Here is a 24995-nt window from a genome sequence, read left to right as displayed (position 1 = left end):
CTGAACATCTATGCTCCCAATACAAGGGCACCCACATATGTAAAAGATCTCCTAAAAAAGCTTAAACCACACATCGATCCCCACACAATAATAGTGGGAGACTTCAACACCCCACTCTCACTGAAGGATAAGTCATTGAAACAGAAACTAAGCCGAGAAATAACATCATTAACCAATGCCATGGGTCAAATGGATCTAACAGATATCTATAGAACCTTTCACCCAAACAAGAAAGAATACACCTTCTCTGCACCCCATGGAACCTTCTCCAAAATTGATCACATCGTAGGTCACAAAGCAAGCCTCAATAGATACAAGAGGATTGAAATAATACCTTGTATCCTATCAGATCACCATGCTCTTAGGCTGCAATTCAACAACAACTGAAATAACAAAAAGCCTACACGTACGTGGAAACTAAACAACTCTCTGCTAAATGACACCTGGGTCAGGGAAGAAATAAAGAAAGAAATCAAGGAGTTTCTGAAATTCAATGAAAATGAAGAAACAACATACCCAAATTTGTGGGATCCATTGAAAGCAGTGCTAAGAGGAAAATTCATAGCACTAAGTGCCTTTAAAAAGAAATTGGAAACATCGCACATAAGCATCTTAACAACACAACTGGAAGCCCTAGAAAAAAAAGAAGCAGAAACACCCAAGAGGAGTAGACGCCTGGAAATAATGAAACTCGGGGCTGAAATTAACAAATTAGAAACTAAGAAAACAGTCCAAAGAATCAACAAAACCAAAAGCTGGTTCTTTGAGAAAAATCAACAAGATAGACAGACCATTAGCCAAACTAACTAAAAGGCAGAGAGACAGTATTGAAATCAACAAAATCAGAAATGAAAAGGGAGACATAACAACAGACACTGAAGAAATTCAAAGAATCATAAGATCCTACTTTGAAGGCATATACGCCACAAAATTTGAAAATCTAAGGGAAATGGACCATTTTCTTGAACAATTTCACTTGCCAAAGTTGAATGAAGAACAGATAAACAAGCTAAATAGTCCCATTTCCCCTACAGAAATAGAAGCAATCATTGATGGTCTCCCAACCAAAAAAAGCCCAGAACCAGATGGTTTCAGTGCAGAATTCTACCAGACCTTTAAAGGCGAGCTAATACCGATACTCTTCAAGCTACTCCAAAAGATAGAAATGGATGGAAAATTACCAAATTCATTCTATGAGGCCATAGTCTCATTGATACCTAAACCTCACAAAGACTCAACAAAGAAAGAGAATTTCAGACCAATTTCTCTTATGAACATAGATGCAAAAATGCTAAATAAAATACTTGCAAAACGAATACAGGAGCACATCAAAGATATCATTCATCATGACCAAGTAGGCTTCATTCCAGGCATGCAGGGATGGTTTAATATACGGAAATCCATCAATGTAATCCACCATATAAACAAACTGAAAATAAAAAACCACATGATCATCGCCTTGGATGCAGAGAAAGCATTTGATAAAATTCAACACCCATTCATGTTTAAAGTTTTAGAGAGATCAGGGATACAAGGCACTTACCTCAACATAATAAAGGCTATATACAGCAAGCCAATAGCCAAAATCAAAGTAAATGGTGAGATACTCAAGGAAATTCCTCTAAAATTGGGAACAAGGCAAGGCTGCCCACTCTCTCCATATCTCTTCAATATAGTACTCGAAGTTCTAGCTAGAGCAATAAGACAACAAAAGGAGATCAAGGGTATCCAAATGGGAAAGGAGGAAGTCAAATTATCCCTCCTTGCAGATGATATGATAGTGTACATAAGTGACCCTCAAAACTCCACCAGAGAACTCCTAAAGCTGATAAACACCTTCAGCAAATTGGCTGGATACAAAATTAACTCAAAAAAGTCTGTAGCCTTCCTATACACAAATGACAAGCTTGCAGAGGAAGAAATTAGGAAAACCACACCCTTCACATTAGCCACAAGCAATATAAAATATCTAGGAGTTACCCTAACTAAGCAAGTGAAGGACTTGTATGAAAAAAATTTCAAAACTCTGAAGAAAGAGATTGAAGATGACCTGAGAAGATGGTGTGATCTTCCTTGCTCATGGATCGGGAGAATTAACATAGTAAAAATAGCCATCCTACCAAAAGCAATCTACAGATTCAATGCAATCCCTATCAAAATACCTACACAATTTTTTAAAGACATTGAAAGTTCAATTCTGAACTTCATATGGAAAAACAAAAAACCCAGAATAGCTAAAACAATCTTGTACAATAAAAGATGCTCCGGAGGAATCTCCATACCTGATCTCAAACTGTACTATAAAGCAATAGTACTTAAAACAGCATGGTACTGGCACAGCAACAGGCTGGTTGATCAGTGGAATCGAATCGAAGACCCAGATATGAATCCACACACATATGGTCACTTGATTTTTGACAAAGAAGCCAAATCCATTCAATGGAAAAAGGATAGCATCTTCAACAAATGGTGCTGGTCTAACTGTAGGTCTATGTGTAAAAAAATGAAACTGGACCCATGTTTGTCACCTTGCACAAAACTCAAATCCAAGTGGATTAAAGACCTCAACATAAAACCAGAGACACTAAGCCACTTAGAGGATAAAGTGGGAAAGAGCCTGGAACATATTGGCACAGGAGACAACTTCCTGAACAGAACACAAACGGCCCAGGCCTTAATGTCAACCATTAATAAATGGGACCTCATGAGGCTGAGAAGCTTCTGTAAGGCAGGAGACACTGTCAAGAGAACAAAGCGACAGCCTACAGACTGGGAAAAAATCTTCACCAACCCTACATCTGACAAAGGTCTAATATCCAAAATATATAAAGAACTCAAGAAATTAAACACCACCAAACCGAATAACCCAATTGAGAAATGGGGCTTGGAACTAAACAGAGAATTCTCAACAGAGGAGTATCAAATGGCTGAGAAACACTTAAAGAAATGCTCAACCTCCTTAGTCATCAGGGAAATGCAAATCAAAACAACTCTGAGATTCCATCTTACACCCATCAGAATGGCTAAGATCAAAAATTCAAGCGACACCACATGCTGGCGAGGATGTGGGGAGAAAGGAACACTCCTTCATTGCTGGTGGGAATGCAAACTAGTACAGCCACTTTGGAAATCTATCTGGTGCTATCTCAGAAAAATGGGAATAGGGCTTCCTCAAGACCCAGCTATTCCACTCCTTGGAATATACACAGAAGATGCTCCAGCACACAACAAGAAAATTTGCTCAACCATGTTCATAGCAGCCTTATTCATAATAGCCAGAACATGGAAACAGCCTAAGTGTCCCTCAGTAGAAGAGTGGATAAAGAAACTGTGGTACATATACACTATGGAATACTACTCAGCTATTAAAAACAAAGAATTCCCGAAATTTGTGGATAAATGGATTGATCTAGAAATGATCATAATGAGTGAGTTAACCCAGAAGCAGAAAGAATCAAATGGTATATACTCACTTATATCTGCATACTAGCCCAAGGGGCATGTCTTCACTTACCAGGAAACTGGGACAGAGGGGAGGACATCCTATTGGGACTCTAAATGAGAGATGTATGGGAGAATAGCAAAATAAATGGATACAGAGGGTCCTAGAAATCTACAAGTAGAACAATATGATAGGCAGATTTGGGCCCAGGGGTCCCGCTCAAACTAAGGCACCAGCCAAGGACAATACAGGAGGTAAACTTTAAACCCCTTCCCAGATCTAGCCAATGGTCAGAATATTCTCCACAGTTGAGTGGAGAGTGTGATATGACTTTCTCACGTACTCTGGTGCCTCACATTTGACCATGTCCCCTGGAGGGGGAGACCTGGTGGCACTCAGAGGAAGGACAGCAAGTAGTCAAGAAGAGACTTGATACCCTATGAGAATATATAGGGGGAGGTAATCCCCCTCAGGAACAGTCATAAGGGAGGGGAATCATGGGAAAATGGAGGGGGGACGAATGGGAGGATACAAGGGATGGGATAAACATTGAGATGTAACAAGAATAAACTAATAAAAAAAAATTTAAAAATTAAAAAAATAATAATAATTTATGTCCGTAGCACGAAAGTCCTACAGTGGCATAACAAAAGGTTAAGCACTGCCTTTTGTTTTTGCAACATGGGGTCTTGTGCAAGTTCAACTTACCACACTTTAAAGCCATGACATGTGTACATCTAGGATGGATAAAGTATGGAAGAAGAGTTTTCTGAATCTGTATCTAAGTGAAGTCACTGCAAATAGCCAGGCAGTAATGAACCCATAGTCCTGTACTGACCCCGAAGAGAACAAGGCCAATGGAAATATTAAAATGCCATTTTGGTGAAATTTACATAATATTTTGAAATTCTATGAGAGCCAGCTCTAAAATATAAAGAATCTGTTTTACAATTTACTGGATCTTACAGTGTCGGGATGTTCACATTTTCTGTTTAACCACAGGAAAGTATTCCTTGAAGAGGCAAATGAAGAAGGAGCAAACGAACTAAAAGACAGCACCAAATGCTTTGAAACGGTTTGCTTTCTGTGTTAACACAAAAGCTAATAAAGCAAGTATCTTTGAAATTCAGCAAGGCAGGGCATTTAAAATTAGTATATTTTAATCTCAGAAAAATTCATTTGAAAAAAAAAGAATAAAAACAGTCTTTCACTAACATACACAGAACCTTTTGAATCTTTGTTGAAATATATCTTGAAGCAACAGGGACTGCCACTGATTGATAACACAAACGCATTCTCAGAAAGGAAAGAGAATGACTTCTACACCACAGGGTTTAACATAGCTTTACAATTTTTGAGAAAGTTGATCAAACAAGAAGAAGGAATGTAGTTGAGCACCAAAGAATAATGAAAAGTACTCATTAAAAAGTATTCCAAAATGTACTGTCTTATTCCCTTTTCTACTGATGTGAAGAGACAGCATGAACAAGGCAGCTGACACAAGCAAGAACTTATTTGGAATTATGACTGCAATATGGTAATAGTCCTTCACGGCAGGGAGACATGGTTATAGGCATTACAGCAAGAGGAGATAGATAAAGGTTCATATCTTAAACTATAAGCACAAAACAGAATGAAGCAGACTGGGATCATCTTGCATCCTTAAACTTTCAAAACTTACCCTCAGTATTATATTTCTTCTAACAAGGAAACATCTCTCAACCCTTCCTAAACAGTGTTACCAACTGTGGACAAGGTGTTGAAATACCTGATACTATGGGGTACATTTCTTGTTCAGACCAGCAGTCTGATATATAATTTTGCCTTTCTTCTAAGATAATTTTCTCTTAAATTTGTTAATTTACTCACTTTACATAATGACCACAGGCTCCTTCCTCCTCTTTTTTTAGTCCCTCTTATATTCTCCCTACATTTTTCCCAGAGCAGGAAGGCTCCCCTTCCCAGCCCACATCCCCAGCATTTTATGTCCCATCAAAACTAAATGGGTCCTCTTCCACTAAGACCAGACAAGGCTGGCCAGCTAAGGAAGGTGATTCCATAACTGGGAAATGCATACATACTAGGGACAGTTTCCACACCAGTTGCTAAGAGACCCACATGAAGAATGAGCTATCCATCAGCTCCATAAAGTGTAAGTGTCCTAAGTCCAGTTCATTATACACTCAGGTTGGTGGTTCAGTCTCTGTGAGCCTCCACGTACCTAGGTTACATGTTGGTCTTCGCTCATGTTTGTGGATCAATAGGATTAACATAGTAAAAATGGTGATCCTACCAAAAGCAATCTACAGATTCAGTGCAATCCCCATGAAAATACTAAGACAATTCTTTACAGATTTTGAAATAGCAAGTCTCAACTTCATATTGAACAATTAAAAATGCAAGATAACAAAAACAATCCCACCCAACAGAAGAACTTCTGGAGGTATCAACATCCCTGATTTCAAGTTGTACTACAAAGCAATTGTAATAAAAACCACATGATATTGGCATAAAAACAGACAGGTTGATCAACAGGGTCTAATTGAAGAACCAGAAATAAACCTACACACCTACAGACACTTGGTTTTTGACAAAAAGCCAAAACTGTACAGTGGAAAGAAACAGCATCTTCAACAAATGGTGTTGGTCTAACTGGAAACATGCATGTGGAAGAATGAAAATGAATCCATATTCATCATCTTGCATAAAAGTTAGGTCCAAGTAGATGAAAGGCATCAACATAAAACCAGATGAACTAAATGTAATAGCAGAGAAAGTGGGGAATAACCTTGATGCGTTGGGACAGGAGACAGCTTTTGCACTTAAATCAACAATAATGGGACCTCACAAAACTGACAAGATTCTGTAAGGCAAAGGATGTGGTCAATAGGACAAAAAGGAAGCCTGGAGTTTGGGAAAAAATTCTTCACCAGTCCTATATCTGACAGAGGGCTAATATCTAAAATATATAAATAACTCAAAGCATTAAAAACCAACAAACAAAATAACCCAATTAACAAATGTGGTACAAGAGCTAAACAGGTAATTCTCAACAGAGAAATCTTGAATTACTGAAAGGCACTTAAAGAAATGTTTAATGTGTTTAGTCATCCAAGAAACTCAAATTAGAACAACTCCAAGATCCCATCTTATACCATCAGATTGGCAAAATTCAAAAACTCAAATGACAGCACATGTTGGTGAGGATGTGGAGAATGGAGAACATTCCTCCTTTGCTGGTGGGTGTGCAAACTTCTACAATGACTTTGGAAATCAATCTGGCTCTTTCTCTGAAAATTGAAAGTAATTCTACCTTAAGACGCAGCTGTACACCTGCTGGGCATATGCCCAAAAGATGCCCCATTATACAATAAGGGCATTTGCTCAACTATGTACCGTCTAAGATTTAATTGCAATGATGCAATAGGATATTGTAATCACATGTTTGCTCAAGAACAACGGGAACTTAATTCAGTTGTGGCTGCTGGTAAGATGGCTTAGTTGTTAGGAGCACATCCAATCACAGTTTTAACTTAATATCTATTAGAATAGTAAAAAAGTTAGAAGACATAAAATTAATAGAAGAATAAATTCTAAATGGCCTTGAGTGTGGATAGAGGATTTGAAATATGGGGTCAAAAACAAAGCTGATCACGAAATGCTCATAAGCTGTGTATTCCTAGAATTTAATTTTGCCTTCTTAAAAGGACAATGTAAAGAGAATAGACTTTTTTTTTTTTTAAGCCAGAGACCCATAGGAAATTTACAAAAGATATTTTGACAAAGAATTGTTATTCAAAAGCCCAAAAGAGAATTTCAAACTGGACATGGAAAAATAAACAGTCTAAGTACATGGCAGACCAAAGACTAGAAGAGAGACTTCCCCAAAGAGGAAGTAACAATGAAAGTCAACACATGAGAACAGGCTTACTGAACATGTCAAGTTGCAAATATTATTTTTATTTCTTCATATGAGTTCCATTCTCAAGCCTTTTTAGCTGTTTCTGAACTCTCCCTGACTGGTTTTACTCAGCTGCTCTGGCCCACATTCCTCTCCAAGCTAAATTATTCAAATAGGTTTCTTTTGGCTTTTGACTGAATTGTTCTGCTTGGTCCCTATCTAGTTCTAGCAGTATGCTTTAATATTTTCCTTCCTTCTCATTCTCTGACTCATTCTGTCTTCACCAGTAAATATCTAGCTTGTTCTCTCTGAGCTTGTCTCTGTAAAACTGTCCTGGTATAAAAAACTCTCTCACCCTGCACTGAGGTCAAATAGTCTCTTTCCTGTCCTGTTCTCTCTAGAGTTAAGTGTATCTTACCTCTGACTCATTCTGTCAAAGCTTTCTCTGATTTGTCACTTTGTCTGCCCCTCAATTAGATGTCATTTTCAAACGTGACTGCTTCCTTCTATAAGCTAACCTTACCTTCACTCTGTGGGATGATATGGAAGTGTCTGGATTACAAACAGATCATACTGTCATCCAGAGCATGTTTGCACTCCAGCCAGGTCACATAGACTTAGGAGGTCTATGGATATGATTCCTTGATAGAGCAGCGATGTTGCTGGATTAAAATTCCTCTACACCAAGTCAGATGAATGAATTAAAATATAAACGTGGTAACACTATTATACAGATTTTAGCAGGAATTCCCTCCACTACTGTCACAAAATGCTGAAATGAGTGTGGAACCTCTAGAATTTTTTTCTTACTCATTGTCGGGAGGATTACAAAAAGCATATACTGAAATATGGCAGACTATTTCTAAGAAACCTAAGTGTATACATATCATACAGCATAATAACCACATGCTTTGGTATTCTGAGATCCCAGGCACATGTGAATTCTCCATATGGATATTTATGGAGGAGTCATTCATAAGGGCAAGAACTTGCAAATAACCAATATGGCTTCAGTAGGCTAATAGATGAATAAAATGTGTAGAGGCAGTGAAGATGAGTAAATCACTTGACTTTTTGAAGATAAAGACAGATCTTAAGTGCATCTTCCTATATAAAAAGACAATGAAAAGACTGCATATTCTGTGATTGGGACTTTATTACCTTCTGTAATGAAAAAACAAAGACGGTAAAAATATCAGTGGTTATCAGGGATTGGCAGAGTAAATTGATTTCCTCAATATTCAATATAGCAGAGAATCTCTGTGACACTGTTCTAACAAGTCCTTTTCCTTATACATTTGTTCAAATATACAGGCCAGACAAAAGAATCTAGTGTCAGCTACGTATTTGAATGGTGTGTCTGCTTATGGATTACAGTTGTATCAAAAGGACCAAATTGTGAGATATGGTGCCAAAAAGGTTATATATATTTAAGAAGAGAGCTACATAACAAATTTTTGACTTTTCCTGTGAATTTTTTATTGAATGTTGACCTTTAATAGAAATAGACCGTTTTTAAACATGAAAAGCACAAGAAGTGATTCATCCAGGTGCTTTATGTTGGTAGAAATGGCCCAACAAAATCCTTGACTTTTTATTGTTCCTAGTATTTATGTTTTCAGCCCTGACAATCTGATATTGGATAGCTGATTTAAATATTCTTCTCTGGATAAGACAAGATTACCCACTCTCAGCATTCCTTAGTTGCCTGTAGTTATTTGGGTATAGTCAAGATCTTGTGGCTTTTTCTGCAAAACACACATTCAGATATAATATGTAAACAGAGAACTTTATATTTAGGAAAGAATATATAGGCTTATAAATATACATCTGTATGTGTAAGAAAAATCAGTGAATAAAGGGACCATTAATTTGAAAGAGAGCGAAGGTGGGTATTTGGAAGGATTTGAAGGGAGGAAAGGGAAAGGAAATTGAAAGTTATAATCTCAAAAGAAAAAGAAGAAAATCTTTGACTTTAAAGACTTCTGGGATCATGGAATATATTCCTGAGCAGAAGCTCACAATCTTTCCTATGCTGATCGTAGTTATGGTGCTAACTTTCTGTTTTACACTGATGACAGCATGACCATGAGGCATGTCATCCTTGCAAAGAAGGGCTGAAGAAAAGCAGGAATATTTGGTGCTATGGATGAATGAGACATATCTAATGTGTTTGTTTATCTCACATAAATGGATTGTATGAGGACAAGATTATAGATATATTATTTAAAGTTACATTTATTGAATATAATGACTATAAAATTTAAATACTCAGAAACATTGCAGCCATATTTGTGGATGAATATCTATTTTTCAAAATAAACACAAATGAACAATAAATATTCTGAAAATCATTCAGCATTCTTATCCATCAGGGGAATGCAAAACAAGACTATTTTGAAGAACCATTGCATCCCCTTCAGAATGACTATCAACAAGAAAGCAACAACAAATGCCGATGAGAATGTGGAAACAGAGGAAAGCTTTTCTTCAGAGCTGGTATGACCATAGTGAAAATAAATACAGAGGCTTATCAAAAGCAGTAACACAGAACATGAATAAGATAAAAAATATTTTCCTTAGTGATATCCTTAGAATTCTAAGTCCTAACACAGAGATTGTTACACACTTGTCTTTAAATGTCATAATATTCTCAAAAACAAAGAAATGGAGCCCTCTTGGTACACATAAGTAAAAGAATGGATCAGGAAAATATGTGACAAATATGGGAGAATGGGGAAATAGAAAGATCCAGAGGGTCCTAGGCACCCACACAAAAACATCATTACAGACGGATCAGAACCCAGGGTGGTCTGTTCAACCTACTGCATTAACCAAGGACAATACATGCAATAATCATTGAAAACCTATTCAGACCTACCCTATGGACAGGACATTCTCCACAGTTGTAGGAAAGCAGGGGCTGACTCTGAAATGGTGCCCCATATTTGACCACTTCTTCTTGGTGGGGAGGCCTGGTGGCACTCAGAGAAAGGATAAGCAGGCTATCAGGATGAGACATCATAAGCTTTGACCTTATGGTAGGGAAAAAGGTCCCTTTCTGTTACAGACATAGGGGAGGGGAAAAGGCTGAAAGTGGGAGGGAGGGAGGAAGGGACAGGAAGATACAAGTGAGGGGATAACAATTAATATGTAATCTGAGTACGTTGATAAAATAAATTAAAAACAAAAAAAGAAAATATGATACATATACATAAGTCATAAAGAAAAAAATCATGATATTTGGATGAAAAAAGAAAAGAAATGGAAGTTATGTAAGAAAAAGTATCTCAGACTCAGAAAGAAATGGTTAATGTTTCTTTTATTCAGAGGCAGGTGTTTTAAGTCAATATAGGGGGAAAGTAGTAATCAATCATTTGTGTGAGCGAAGAATTGGATATTGAATGAGAACTTTTTGAGTAGATTTTAATATCTAATGAAAGCAGAAGATTGGCTAGTGGAGAAAAAGAGACCATAAGTAAGCTAGAAAGGACCCTAGGGAAAGCAGTGGAAAATAAAAGCCAATAAAACCAAAGTATGTAAAAAAAAAAAGTATCAACTTAAATTATATTGTTTCAAATATGATTATTTAAAATAAACAAATAAAACAATAAAGGAGAAATTTTTAAAATGTGAATTGAAAAATAAACCTTAAATTTAATTTAGGCATGTGTTTACTAAAATAGATATTTGAATGTTAACATGACTGTGCTTCTGTAAAGAGAGAATACAAAAAAAAAAAAGATGAAAAGATTGATGCAAAGCATATTCCTTCTATACTAATTTTTAGATTTACATAACCATCATTAGAATTCTTCATAACTTCAACATACAATATTAATACTGATAATGCAACTAATGAAAATTAGCATAACAATTATAAAGTTAGAGGTGGATTATAGATCTCATCTGGACAAAAACTATGAAAAGAACTTTGACAATCCTCATAGAACAAGTCAATGAGGGAAAGATGAAGAGAAAAAGTCAATCTTACATACTGATTATCGTCAGATAAGTGGATGTAGAGTGGCTTTTATTATAGACTCTTCTTTCATATTGATGTCCATGTTCTGTGCTGTCACCAGAAACCATGTGCATGTCCATGATTCATGCTACTGCTGATTGTATAGGGCAAGGAACCTACTTTTTCCATGGTATTGATGACCACAAACTCATAATTGAGAAAGAAGGATTTGGAAATCTTCTATGATAACCTCTAGCCTACCTTACCTCCCTGCAAAAAACAAGCAACAGGCTAGAGAGAAAGCCATCAAAGATAAATCTTTAAAATTGTGTTAAGGATTCTGAAATGTAGCTCTTAACAACAAATGGCTCCTGACATGGATGTGGGTGGGGAAAGATTCAGTTTTGATCAAGTGGAGTTTGACTGTGCTCCAATGAGTGTATGGGCAACAGAAATTGAACTTTTTTTTCTTCCTTGCTGTCTCAAGGGATGGGGAAAGACCTGGGAGAACTGGGAAGTTAGTGTGTTTGGCATTCATAATGTGAAATTTCCAAATAACTACTAAAAATAGTATAAAAAAAAAAGACTTATTTTAGGGTATATACTTTGAATACATGTAGGCAAGTCTATCACAGTTATGTGTTGCCCTCAGAGTTGAAGAGAAGGTGTTAGATTCTCTGAAAATGCAGTTAAAGACGTGTGTGAGCTACCATATGGATGCAGGGAAACCAACCATATATGGGAATCTGCAAGAGCAGGAATGGGTCCTAAATACTGAGCTACTACTCCAGCCCCTAATGATTCTTCTTTAACTTTTCTTTTAGTTTTATGTCTATGGAGGCTCATGAAAATGCATGTGTGGTGAAGAGTGAGGGAAACTTTGTGAAATCAGTTTATCCTTTCAACATAACAGAGGTTCTGAGGATCTGACGTAGGTAACCAGGTTTTCACAGCAAGCTTTTTACCAGCTGAACCATAGCTAATCTTTGTCACAGTGTTTTAATTAAGAGGAATAAAAATAAAGAAGAGAAAAGAATGGAAGACACAATTCTAAAATAATATAAAAAAGACTGAATAATTTATATAAGTTGTCTCAGGAATAATCTAAGAAAATGGTTCATAGCAATTTATCATTATTCCAATATAAATTTTATGATTTTTGTCTGTGCAAAGTAAATTAGATGCATATCATAGTAGAATCTAGTTTTATAAAAGAAGATAAGATAAAAGGTATCTTTGGGGAAAATATATTAGTGAATTTGAGGCTGTCATACTGATAAAAGAAAAGCCTTGGGAATTATTTGGAAACATGGGTAATTGTTTGATTCATTTCCAGGAATCTCAAAGCTCTGTTTAAAAGACATTAAAAACAGAAAAAAATTTATTCCTCCATCAAAGAAATGAAGTAGGTAGAAAACACACTATGTTCTCTATAACTCAGAATAAAAGTACATTTTCACAGTACATATTTCTGTGGAGATTAAATTTTATAACTTCTGATATAATATAATATAATAATATAATATATTTGAAGTCCATTATTAGCCAAAGACACACCAACTTTACTTGTTGTTTTCACAAGGAAAGTATTTAAAAATATAAAATTTTTATACTCACTAACAGGCAAATTTGTAGCAGAAAATCTTGCTTGATTAATCTTCTTTAATCAATAATTTACAGTTTTCATCATTCAACATTGGCATCTGAAAGCCCGTCTACTGCTATATTGCATGTTTAACTAGGACTGATTATTTATAGCTTAGAAAAAAATCAAAGTGAGATAATTTTCTTTTTGAGTGTGTTAATATTTTTTAAATGGCAGGTCAAAAAAAGGCAAAGGAAAAATAACAAATGAGTAAATTTTGATACAATGAAATAAAATTTTTTTCAACAAAACTAGCTCTATTTATTTATATTCAATATAGAAAAGTTCATGGTCTTTCCAAAACTCTCTACAAGAAAGAAAAAATTGTGTAAGTGTAGCAGGAATTCTGAAGGTCAATCTATAATATCCTTCTGATTGAGGCAAGCATAATACCTCACACTTAATCCATAATTTTCAAATATTGCAATGTAACTAAAATTTATTACAATAATAATTAAGAATCTATATCTATATCATCAGTACATTTATCAACTTTTCCTGACCAAATGACATTGGGAAATAGCATGTCTAGCTGAAGTATGGGTCCAGTCTCCTAATGTTATCTAAAACTCAAATTCATAATAATTTTGTTTTTATTTTACTATTCTTTGTATTTATTCTGTATTATTATTATTATCATTATTTATTCTTCTAAAATAGTAGATATATGCCCTTGTCTGTGACTTCTGGCCTGACTTCCTTCAGTAATAGACTATGGTCCAAACCTGTAAGCTAAGTAAGCCTGTTCCTCCCAAGTTGTTATTAGTCTGAATATTCTATCATAGCAGCAGAGAGCAAGCTAAAACAGAAAATTGTTACCAGGAGTGGGGTGTTGGAAGAAGATTATGGAAGCATTCGGGATTCTGTATCGTAAAAGCCACTGAGTACTCAACAGTTAATGAACTGCCCTATTGGAGCATAGAAGATAATTGTATGGGAATACAGGCAATGGAGGCCTGGCTTTTGAGGTTTCAGAGGGAAGATGAAAAGTTTCTTAAATACTGTAAAGAGATCTCTTGTGTTGCATTTTGAAATAATAAATAATACATGGTACCTGGTGAGCTGGGCCTGAAGAATTATCTGTGATTAGAAGGAGACCAGAGGGCCTAAATACTTAACCTGGCGGTGGTGGTGCATGTATTTAGTCCCAACCCTGGAGAACCAGAGGCAGGTGGATCTCTGTGAGCTTAAGGCCAAAGTGGTCTACAGATTATGTTCCAGGACAGGCAAGGCTACACGGAGAAACCTTATCTTGAAAAAGAAATTTTTAACTAAAAAAAAGAAAAAAACAAAACAGAGACAGAGACAGAGAGAGAGAGAGAGAGACAGAGACAGAGAGAGAGACACAGAGAGAGAGAGAGATAATATCATTGAAGTAAAGTATTGGCTTTATTGTGACAATTAATATTGAGGGGAAAAGCTATAATTAACAAGACAGCAATGTCATGGAAATGAAGTCTAAAAGATTTTCCTTATGGTTAGCTCATGAAAGCTGTGGTTAAGGATAGTCCAAGACAGCATCCCAAGGTGGTAGCCAGACTGGTTAATGAATAGGAGTCTGCCGTATGGTTCTGTCTTGGAAGGCATCAAGGGCTCCAAAAGCAGCGAAGGGTTAGCACTGTGTGTAAGGATAGGGATCTCTGAACAGAGGGAAGATGAGATCACTGTTACAGCCTCAGCTCCAGTGCTATTGCTTCAGATCCAGAAAAATAGGACTACCCAGGCCTGTTAGAGCTCAGAAAAGCATGACTGAGTTCCAGATATTAGAAATGAGTCATTTATACAGTTGGAGTTCAGTTTTGCTTTGGTATAAGTATGACTATACCCTGGTGCTTCCTTATTGAAATTAGAAAATATTTCAAGTATATTTTCTAGGATCCCACATTTAAAACACTGGACATTTCTGCAATAATAAGTGAAGCATACTTCTGCAATATATAGAAACAAATAGAAATGCACAACTGGGCAATGTTCAGAGTGAGAGATCCTGGGAAACTTGGTCCTAGATGGTATGTCTCTACCAAATCACTTCCCTAGGGGCTCGAGGAACTCTGAGGAAGAGGACAGAAAAGGAAAGGAGCAGAGGGGGAGTGCAGAGGACACCAAGAACCAACGCTTTGTAAACACAGCAAGACTGAGGTACAAACCATCCCACAAAGACATTGAATTTTTACAGAGAACCGAGATTTTAAAATGTTAAATTTTTAAAGACTGTGGTACTTTAAATACTTTTATATTGTGACAGTAATGCCTGATATTTGGAAAAAACAAAAAAGAAATGTTATGCCTTAATAACAATTGGTGCGTGTGTCAAGTTGACAAGAGACCATCTAAGAGGTTGGGGGTTTTGTAAGCTTGACACAAGCTACTATCATTTGAGAAAAGGGGACAGCAATTGAGGGATTGCCTCCATCAGATTAGATTGTAGACAGTTCATAGGTCATTTTTTTGGTTAGCAATTGATATGGAAGGGCTCAGCAATGAAGGTGGTGCCATCCCTGGCCAAGTAATCTTGGCTTTTATTAAGAAAGCAAGGTGAGTACACCAATGAAACAGAAGTCAAAAAGCAGCGTTCTCTCACATTTTCTGATGTAGCTCCTGCCTCCAGATCCCTGCTTGAATTTCTAGCTTGACTTCCACAATGGTTAAGTGTGATGATGATATGTAAAAAAACAAACCCTTCACTCCTTGATCTGGTTTGATTAAGTTTATCATATCAATAGAAAGACCAAATAATGTATTTCCTTTTCCTGTTTTTACTATTCTTTTCTTCCTGTAATTGAAAAGACTACTTTAAACTATAATTTTTATTAAAGTAAATATTCAGTAATATCCAGTAGTTATTACTTTAAGCCAATAAACTCCTTCTATCCATACAGTACATCTATATGTACTCATACAAAGATATTTCCCGTCAAGGAAGAACAGCACAGAAAAAGTCATATACTTAAAAATAATATTACCCATATTTAAACTAAAACTTTTGATTCTTGCTTACATAGAAGGATGATTTAATTACTAAAACTTATGAGGTGATAGTTCATCCTAACATATTAACTGTATTATCTAGGTCTCTTCTAAAGGGGTACAGAGAACAATGAAGTAATTTATCAGTTTTATTCATTGATCTGAGAAACATAAATACTAATGAATATGAGTTTGGCTCATTATCAATGTATTTATAAATGAACATAAAGCAGTTTTGCTGACAATATTAAGCAAATCATGTGTTTAAAAGTCTCATCTTACATTGATCTCCAAATAACAACATTTTTTTTATTAATTTATTCTTGTTACATCTCAATGTTTATCCCATCCCTTGTATCCTCCCATTCCTCCCCCCCCCCATTTTCCCATTATTCCCCTCCCCTATGACTGTTCCTGAGGGGGATTACGTCCCCCTATATATTCTCATAGGGTATCAAGTCTCTTCTTGGCTACTTGCTGTCCTCCCTCTGAGTGCCACCAGGTCTCCCCCTCCAGGGGACATGGTCAAATGTGAGGCACCAGAGTACGTGAGAAAGTCGTATCACACTCTCCACTCAACTATGGAGAATATTCTGACCATTGGCTAGATCTGGGAAGGGGTTTAAAGTTTACCTCCTGTATTGTCCTTGGCTGGTGCCTTAGTTTGAGCGGGACCCCTGGGCCCAAATCTGCCTATCATATTGTTCTAAAAAAAAACATGGAAACAGCCTAAGTGTCCCTCAGTAGAAGAGTGGATAAAGAAACTGTGGTACATATACACTATGGAATACTACTCAGCTATTAAAAACAAGGAATTCCCGAAATTTGTGGATAAACGGATTGAGCTAGAAATGATCATAATGAGTGAGTTAACCCAGAAGCAGAAAGAATCAAATGGTATATACTCACTTATATCTGCATACTAGCCCAAGGGGCATGTCCCACGAAAGCCTTCACTTACCAGGAAACTGGGACAGAGGGGAAGGCATCCTATTGGGACTCTAAATGAGAGACGCATGGGAGAACAGCAAAATAAAAGGATCCAGAGGGTCCTAGAAATCTACAAGTAGAACAACATTTTTAATATACTAATCTCATAACATTAATGATACAAAAATCCTAGTCAAGAGTTTAGTTCTGATATACTCAACAGGCTGGAAGGGGAAGTGCTGTTTTTCTTAGACAAAGGAATCATATTTACCTTGGTTTCTACTGCGTGGCAGTAGATGAGAGAAATTTTGGGGTTAATAGTATTTAACTAAGATGGATAAGACACATTCAGAAGTTAGGTACAAGTTATAATCATTTCTAACTTTTAACAAGTAGAAGGCCATATCCAAGATGAAATACAGGAAAATAGCAAATATAATGTTTGTCTCATTGAATATTACTGAGTATAAGTAATATTAATGGGTATAAGTAATGAGAGTGGAAAAAATATCAAGTCTGGCAACTGATGTTTTAACTTGACATACATAATGTGGGTTTCTTGTGTGTGGCATTTTCACACATATATGCCACTAGACGTTGTTTTAAGTGATCACTTTATCCTACTGTCTTCCACCATGTCCTCTTCTGCACTTTGATTGCTTCTTATCCTCCTTCCATAGAATCTTTGCTTCTGCTTTCATAACACATACATTCCATAACCCTCTCTATTTCCGAGTCTCTCAATATTACTTCCTTGTTTCTCACAATTTCATTTTTTGGTTCACGACCCATGTGATAATAAACACACACACACACACACACACACACACACACACACACTCACACACACACACCCCAAAGCAAGTTACAGAATGGGAATAATTCATTATTTTAAAAATATATACTTGAAATATGAATGACATGTAGTCCTATATACTTCTTTAAACATGATATAGTAAGCAAAAGAGTTTAAATTGGCAATTAACTATAGGAAACATTGGTATTTCATCTTTAGTGATCCTCATGAGACAAAGAAAATAATAAACATGGAGCCTTTATTCTGTAAAATTAAAGTTTAAGACAGCATTGGGATTTAATGAGTGCCCTTTTATAACTAATATTTTTAAAGATTTATTTATTAATTATGCATTATTCTGCCTGCTTGTGTGCCTGCATGCCAGAAGAGAGTAAAAGATCTCATCATAGATGGTTGTAAGACACCATGTGGTTGCTAGGAGTTGAAATCAGGACCTTTGGAAGAACTAAGCCAGTGTTCTTAACCTCTGAGCCATCTCTCTCTTTGTTTTTTTCTTTATGTTTTTTATTAATTTATTCTTGTTACATCTCAATGGTTATCCCATCCGTTGTATCCTCCCATTCTTCCCTCCCTCCCATTTTCCCCCTACTCTCCTCCCCTATGACTGTGCCTGAGGGGGACATCCTCCCCCTTTATATATTTTTAAATAGATTTATTTATTTATTTATTATTTATTTATACATTGATCGGCCCGCATGTATGCCTGCACACCAGAAGAAGGCATTAGCTCTTATTATAGATGGTTGTGAACCACCATCTGGTTGCTGGGAATTGAACTCAGGACCTCTGGAAGAGCAGCCAGTGCTCTTAACCTGTGAGCCATCTCTCCAGCTTCTGAGCCATCTCTTAAGCCCTATAGTTAATATTAAATGGCATAACACAAAAATTCTGCTAATTTTCAAGGTTTTAATATCAAAACTTTAAGTGGAAATAGAGAAATTATGTAAGGAATTTATGTTTACAGTTATGAGACCCAAAAAATAATGTTTTGTAACCCCTTCACTTTATAGAGTGGTTTAACCTAGAGAGAGAAAATGGCAATTTTTTCAGAAATACTTAGTGTGTGACAATGTTCTAAACTATCAGTAGTTCTTTAATTAACCTAAGAGCTGATATAGGACTTAGGCTTTTTTTTATTCTAGTACAAATGAGGGCTACATATGTTCTCACAGGTAGGTTTTAATGCTAGCTAACATTATCTACACACACACACACACACACACACACACACTCACACACACATATTCTTATCACTTTAGTCTCCTTAGTACTCCTAAAACACCACTTTTCATATTTTCGCATTGATTCTGTAGTTGTTCTTGTTGCAAAATATAGAGATTTATCTGACTCTATGTAAAAGAAATAACAGATTGAGGTAAAAATAAGTTTAATTTGTTTAAGCTTTTGTTTTCACAAAGACTTTAGGAGACTAGCTAATACTTCCAAGTGTCTGCTTGAATTAAAGCAGTTGGGACCCTATCATTAGAGAGGGTACTTTTAAATCAGTGGTACCATCATTTTACGTACACCTTAGCTGCCTGAAAAGAAATAAGTAAGTATTTGAGTAATCTCCACATTAGGTTTTAATTAATGAAGCTGAATAGAATGAATTTGATAAACATGGAAGCTCAGGGCAGTAAGAGTAAAACACCACTAGATACTTACAAAGTAATCCTTACATTTACAATTTCTGCAGAAATGTGGTGTTCTTTCTCACAGGTGGATTCGCATTTCCTCCAGTCATGCATTTCCTTGTCTTAGCTGAAACCATTGAGAAAACTCCTCATGCCACATCTTTCTCCCCAGACACAATCCAAGCTTAGCCCAAAAAAATCTCACAAGTCATCTTGTTTTTGAAAGATTTGCAGCAAGATTTTCTGGCCAGATAAGTTGGATAAATTAACTTCAGATCAGTATCTAAAATGAACTTCCTCCACATTGAGGTTTATGCTGGGGACCGGCGTCAAACAGTAGCTGGCATTCACAGGCATGAAAGAAAGGGCTTTGGCCAGATGCCTGCGGAGAAAATACCTGTGATTCAGAGAATAAAGCGAACCTTTTTCTTTTAAAACTTCCATACCTACATACGGTTTCCACTGAATTGGAGTCTTTTAACTCAAATCTCTGTTTGCAGGTTTCTTTAAACTCCCCATGTGCACTTTGGAAGAGAAAAGAAACCAATAAAACCCAAACACTTTTTTATTGCTTCTCAGAAGTTCTGATCAAGGATGTTACCATTGTCATTCCAATAAAGAATAATAATACTGTAAGTGACAAATCAACAGGCACGGATCTTTTCCAAATTAATGTTGTCTCTGCTTCTAACTGTGTTAGCTTATTCCACCCCCAGTATTACATGTGGGCTATCTGAAAATCACTGTTGTTTAGCATTTGTGTTTGATTACTACAGCAGTAACCATTTTCACACACATTCTTATTCTTTATATTTCCTAGAATTGACATTTGAAATTAAATAATGATTTTACCTGCTGACAATTGATTTTGTTTGTTTGTTTGTTTTTCTTACAGGTACTCAGTACCTTTCATATATTCTGATTTTACTACAAGTTGGATGGAAAAAAGGAAGTATACTTTTAAAATAGTTGTTTGAGATGGACACTTTGAACAGAGGGAACTGGAAAACTGTGGCTTTCTTCTAGATCTGTGCCTGACTCAGAATTGCTGTGTTGGTAGATATCAGCTTTTCTCTTTATGTGCTCACACCATGAAGATGGACAGTACAGGAAAGGTTGAATTACTTAGTCTCTTGTCTCAATTTCCACAAGAGAAAAAAAAAAAGGAATGAAAGAAATTACCTGATCAAGGACAGCTTAGCTGGAAGCTGTGGAGAATCGGTAACAGATAGGTGTAGACTTACTCCATTATTATGCCACAAGACAGTATTCATTTGTATAAATTTAAAAAGCATAAAGTGTTGGAGACTCAATATTGGGAAGAGAAAATGGAAAAGAACAAAGGATATTCTGTAATGAGTCTGTTTCTGGATTTGGTTTCATTTAACTTGCATCAAAGAACAAGCATATGTTAAAGTGTGGAAGTCAAGGGAATAGATAGAATTAACCATGTGGAATTTACAAGAGTAAATCACAGAAAGAGGAAAATTACAAGTAAATAATGCATTGTAGAGGTAAGAAAAGGAAAAAGACGATTGCAAATGAAAGAAAAGAAAAATCTTTCTTGGTATCTTTAGGCTGGCTCTGAGAAAAGCAAAAATATCAAGGTTTTTTTTTTTTTTTCTGAATATGTATTACTAGGTTTTACCTCCTGGATGTACAGGGTACATAATTTATCTTAAAATAAAGATTTTTTAAAAATAAAATGTATATAGCAAGTTCTGTAAAAATAATCGAATACTTTATAAAATGTTTAATAAAAGAAAGCAAGTAAATTTACTTGGAAGTTGGGCGACTCTAAATATTACAAGCCTAATGATAAAAATGTTGTAACAACCGCTGGTTCAATTGGTGAAGAAGTCTGTTACTGATTTTATACCCAGTTTTGAAGGATTACTCATCAAAATATAGACAGGTGATCTGAAATGCCTGGTTGATTTGTGAACGCTTGTGCACAAAAGTTATACATCTTTAATAATAATAAGAAAAGCAGAAGTATGTCCAAGTTTTTAAAGACAATGCCACATTCCAGTAGGTCATAAAGACTACCACTGCCATCTTGTGTCTTTAAGACGATTTACCTAAAACTTATACGTACATTTTCAATTAGATGACCAAAGTAATTATTTAGTAAAGGAACACTATTCAAACACAATTTGGGGACATATTTCTGATTCTATTCATATTTAAACATAATTGTTTCTAAAAGTAAAATTGTGACCAAAAGTAGATAAATATGAAACCAAAAGAATTCATATATTTTCTGTAGGTCATTTTATTTTAAATTTTAATTCGTGTGTGTGTGTGTGTGTGTGTGTGTGTGTGTGTGTGTGTGTGTGCGCCAGTGCATAAATGAGTGAGGTTGTCTGCAGGACAGGAACAGGTTGTCAGGATCAGACACACTGGATCTAGACTGCACACAGGCAGTGGTAGTCTGCCTTCCAAGTGTGCTGGAAACAGAAATTACGTCCTCTGGAACAGCAGCAAATCTTTTATCTAGCATTTAGAGTCTCTTCGTAATGTCGCATAGCTCAAATGATTTATTGTTTATGCATCAACGATTTCATAGAAATATACAAGCAAAGAAACAATAAAATATCTACTTAATATATTTATTTACATAATAGATATACATTAATAATCTTTGGAAGACAGAGAGAGAGAGAGAGAGAGAGAGAGAGAGAGAGAGAGAGAGAGAATTATGCGTCTTATGCTTTGTTGAAGTATAGCCATGTATTGAACAGAAGGGAAAAAGGCATCTTAAAGCATTTTTAAAAAATGTTTCTATTATCATAAAACTTGGTATAAATTGCATTTTATAATCACACGACACAAGTACTTGATACAGTTCTTCCATATTCTTCACTTCCATAAAGGACCATATCTTTAATAAAACCTGATACGTTTTTTCATAGTATTTGACCATTGGTAAGCTAAAGAAAATTTGCTTTTTAATATAAGTTTTATTATTTTAAACTAGTATTCATATGAAGAACATCATGTGCTTGGTTCAGTAAACTATGCTTTTCTTTAAGAAAAATAATAATTGTAAAAGCCATCCAACATATTAAACCCCCAGATATATGATTTATTTTACTTTAAGAATGTATAGTTTTTATTTAACTACAAAGTATATTAGTACTAAGTAAATGAAGACACAGTTGAACTGGGAGAGAGTCAGAAGAAGGAAGGCAAAATGACACTAATTCAGAGTGAACTCAATATTACAAAGGCCAAAGACCATGGAAAAGAATGTGATGATATCTGTGAAAATGATAGTAACCATAGAAAGGTTACATACATTTTAGAGTCAAAAAAGTCCTTAATAAAATACAACATATCTCGTTTTCTTTCAAAGTGTAGTTCTTTTATATTTTGTCAAAAATAAATGGTAGCTGTGTAAATTGAAAAAAAAAGAAAGTTTGCTTCTTAAAAGAGACAGAGGAAAATAATTATCTTATAAATGCATATAATATCTATTAAATTTATTACAAAGCAATATATGCTAAACATATATATATACATACATATATATATAATTAAAATAATGAGTAGAGCCATTAGAACACAACCACTGAAGAAGTAACCCAATAATGTTTTCATAGAGATCTGTCATTCTAAGCTGCTGGCCCTATTCAAGATCACATGTTAAACAATTAGAAAGATAAATATCTCAGACTAAGTGTTTTGATACCAAATTCATCTGTCTTTCAATACCATAACTATTTCCCTTGAAGCTTCAATATTCTATTCTTTGGTTAAAAAAATATAATTTACAAAATCAATGATGTACGTGTATGTATTGTGAGAATTGTTCTCATATTCATCCTCAGCAAAATGAATATGTTAATTGATTGGACAGTGCAGTCTATGTATTATTATGAAATACTTGGTGCTCTGTTATATTTTGTTCAACAGTTTATTTCTCCACTCAAGTTGTTATTTTTTCTGAGCACACATAATGATTGTATTAATGTACTCGGATCTAGGTTAGTAATTGACTGCTGTTGTCTGTGAACTAAAAAAAAATAAAAAAGAAAAATAATAGATAAAAGAAGAGACATTTTGCAACCGTTTGGAATTTTTTTTGACGATTACAGAATAAGGGAGTTGCTGGTTATGCATTTCTATTAAAAAGTTTCTAAGACACAAAATAGAAAAGAATAATAACCATAATTTAACTTTCACAAACAGCTCTTGCATGTATTACTCTTCTTGCTTCTCAGTACGTTTTTAAAAGGCAAGCTCTATTACTGACATTTTCCTGATGTAACTGGGACTTGGAGGGGTTAAATTACTCTGATAAGCTCACACAGCTGGCAAGTGATGGAATTTGGCTCCAGACACCAACTTTTAGATTCAACATTTTCATGAACTGTCACCATTCTATTATGCAACAAGTGCTCTTTCTTCCTTGTAGACATTTGTAAAAGTGATTTATTTGTCTTGTTGGGTATTTGAGATTTGCCTCATCCCTCATGAATATATTTCTTGAGACTGTTGAATTTTAGGCAATTTTGTCTGTAGAACAGTTTGCAGTATTATGCAAATCTTTATAAGTGCATCTTTCTAATGCTTATAATCCCTCACTGTATAGCCAAATGATGTGTGCGCCTATTCCTTTAATTTTTCATTGAGAAAATATTAAATATAGAAATCAAGAAAATACTAAAACGAATCTCTAATTATTTATAGTGCAGCCTCAGAAATTGTCTGCCATTTCTCTATCAGTGATATTCTCATCCATGCTTCATCTATTCAGTTTATGGGAATTATAAAGGAGATGATGCCACCTGCGTCAAAGCTTTTTTTTTCCCAACTGAAAATGATGCTATTGGGTGATGTTAGAAATTTTGAGAGACAGGTTGTGGTAAAAGGAAGTTAGGCTTTGAGAATATGATTCTGTCTGGCCAAAGACCTGAAATCAGGAAGACAAACAACTATGGTCAGAAATGTCTAACACCATCAACAGAAACAAGTATTTCCTCTCTTGACTTTCCTAGGTTTGTCAAAATTACCGAAATCTCCTTCTAATAACAGACTCATGCATGGTAGTTTCAGAGCACAAGAACACAGTGTATGTTGACTCTTAAAGAAACCTTTAATTGTTCCCCGGAATATGTCCTACTTTCTTTTGTGGTGCTTGATTTCTTCTCTTAATAGATATACTTAAACTTATATTTCAGGTTTCTTTTCATAAAGCTCAACTCTGCTTTAACAGAAAATGCAGGACTTGGCATGAGTATGTGGCTGCTCTTATTGCTTACATTCACTCTGTGCCTGGGATTTGATTTCCTTGCTTGGCCCTCCTTTTACTCATAGTTTCACTGCAGATAAAAATATTCTTCCTTTAGTTTGTGGTTAAAGAGTCTATGCAAATTAATTGTCTCCAATCTTGTTTCAGCTTATAGTTATTGACCTCACTGCCTGTAAACTCAACATGGATTACATATTGAATTTTCTTCTAATGTTGGGTAAACTTAGCTATGCTTCCCTGAGCAAGAGATTCTGGGAAGATGAAGATACTCCTGCATGTCAGTTTCTGCCTTTGAGTTACCAAAATCAGAAACCAATAAAATATTTCTTTTAACCAGGCCCAGGAAAAAAATAGAGAAGATGAGGGTTTGATAGTGGTGGAAGAGATGAGAGGTTGAGAGGAGACAGTAACCAGAATTCACTGTGTGTGTGTGTGTGT

The sequence above is a fragment of the Acomys russatus genome, chromosome 8 (genome assembly GCF_903995435.1).
Source record: "Acomys russatus chromosome 8, mAcoRus1.1, whole genome shotgun sequence".
Classification (NCBI taxonomy): Eukaryota; Metazoa; Chordata; class Mammalia; order Rodentia; family Muridae; genus Acomys; species Acomys russatus.
Note: the sequence above shows the minus strand (reverse complement) of the source record.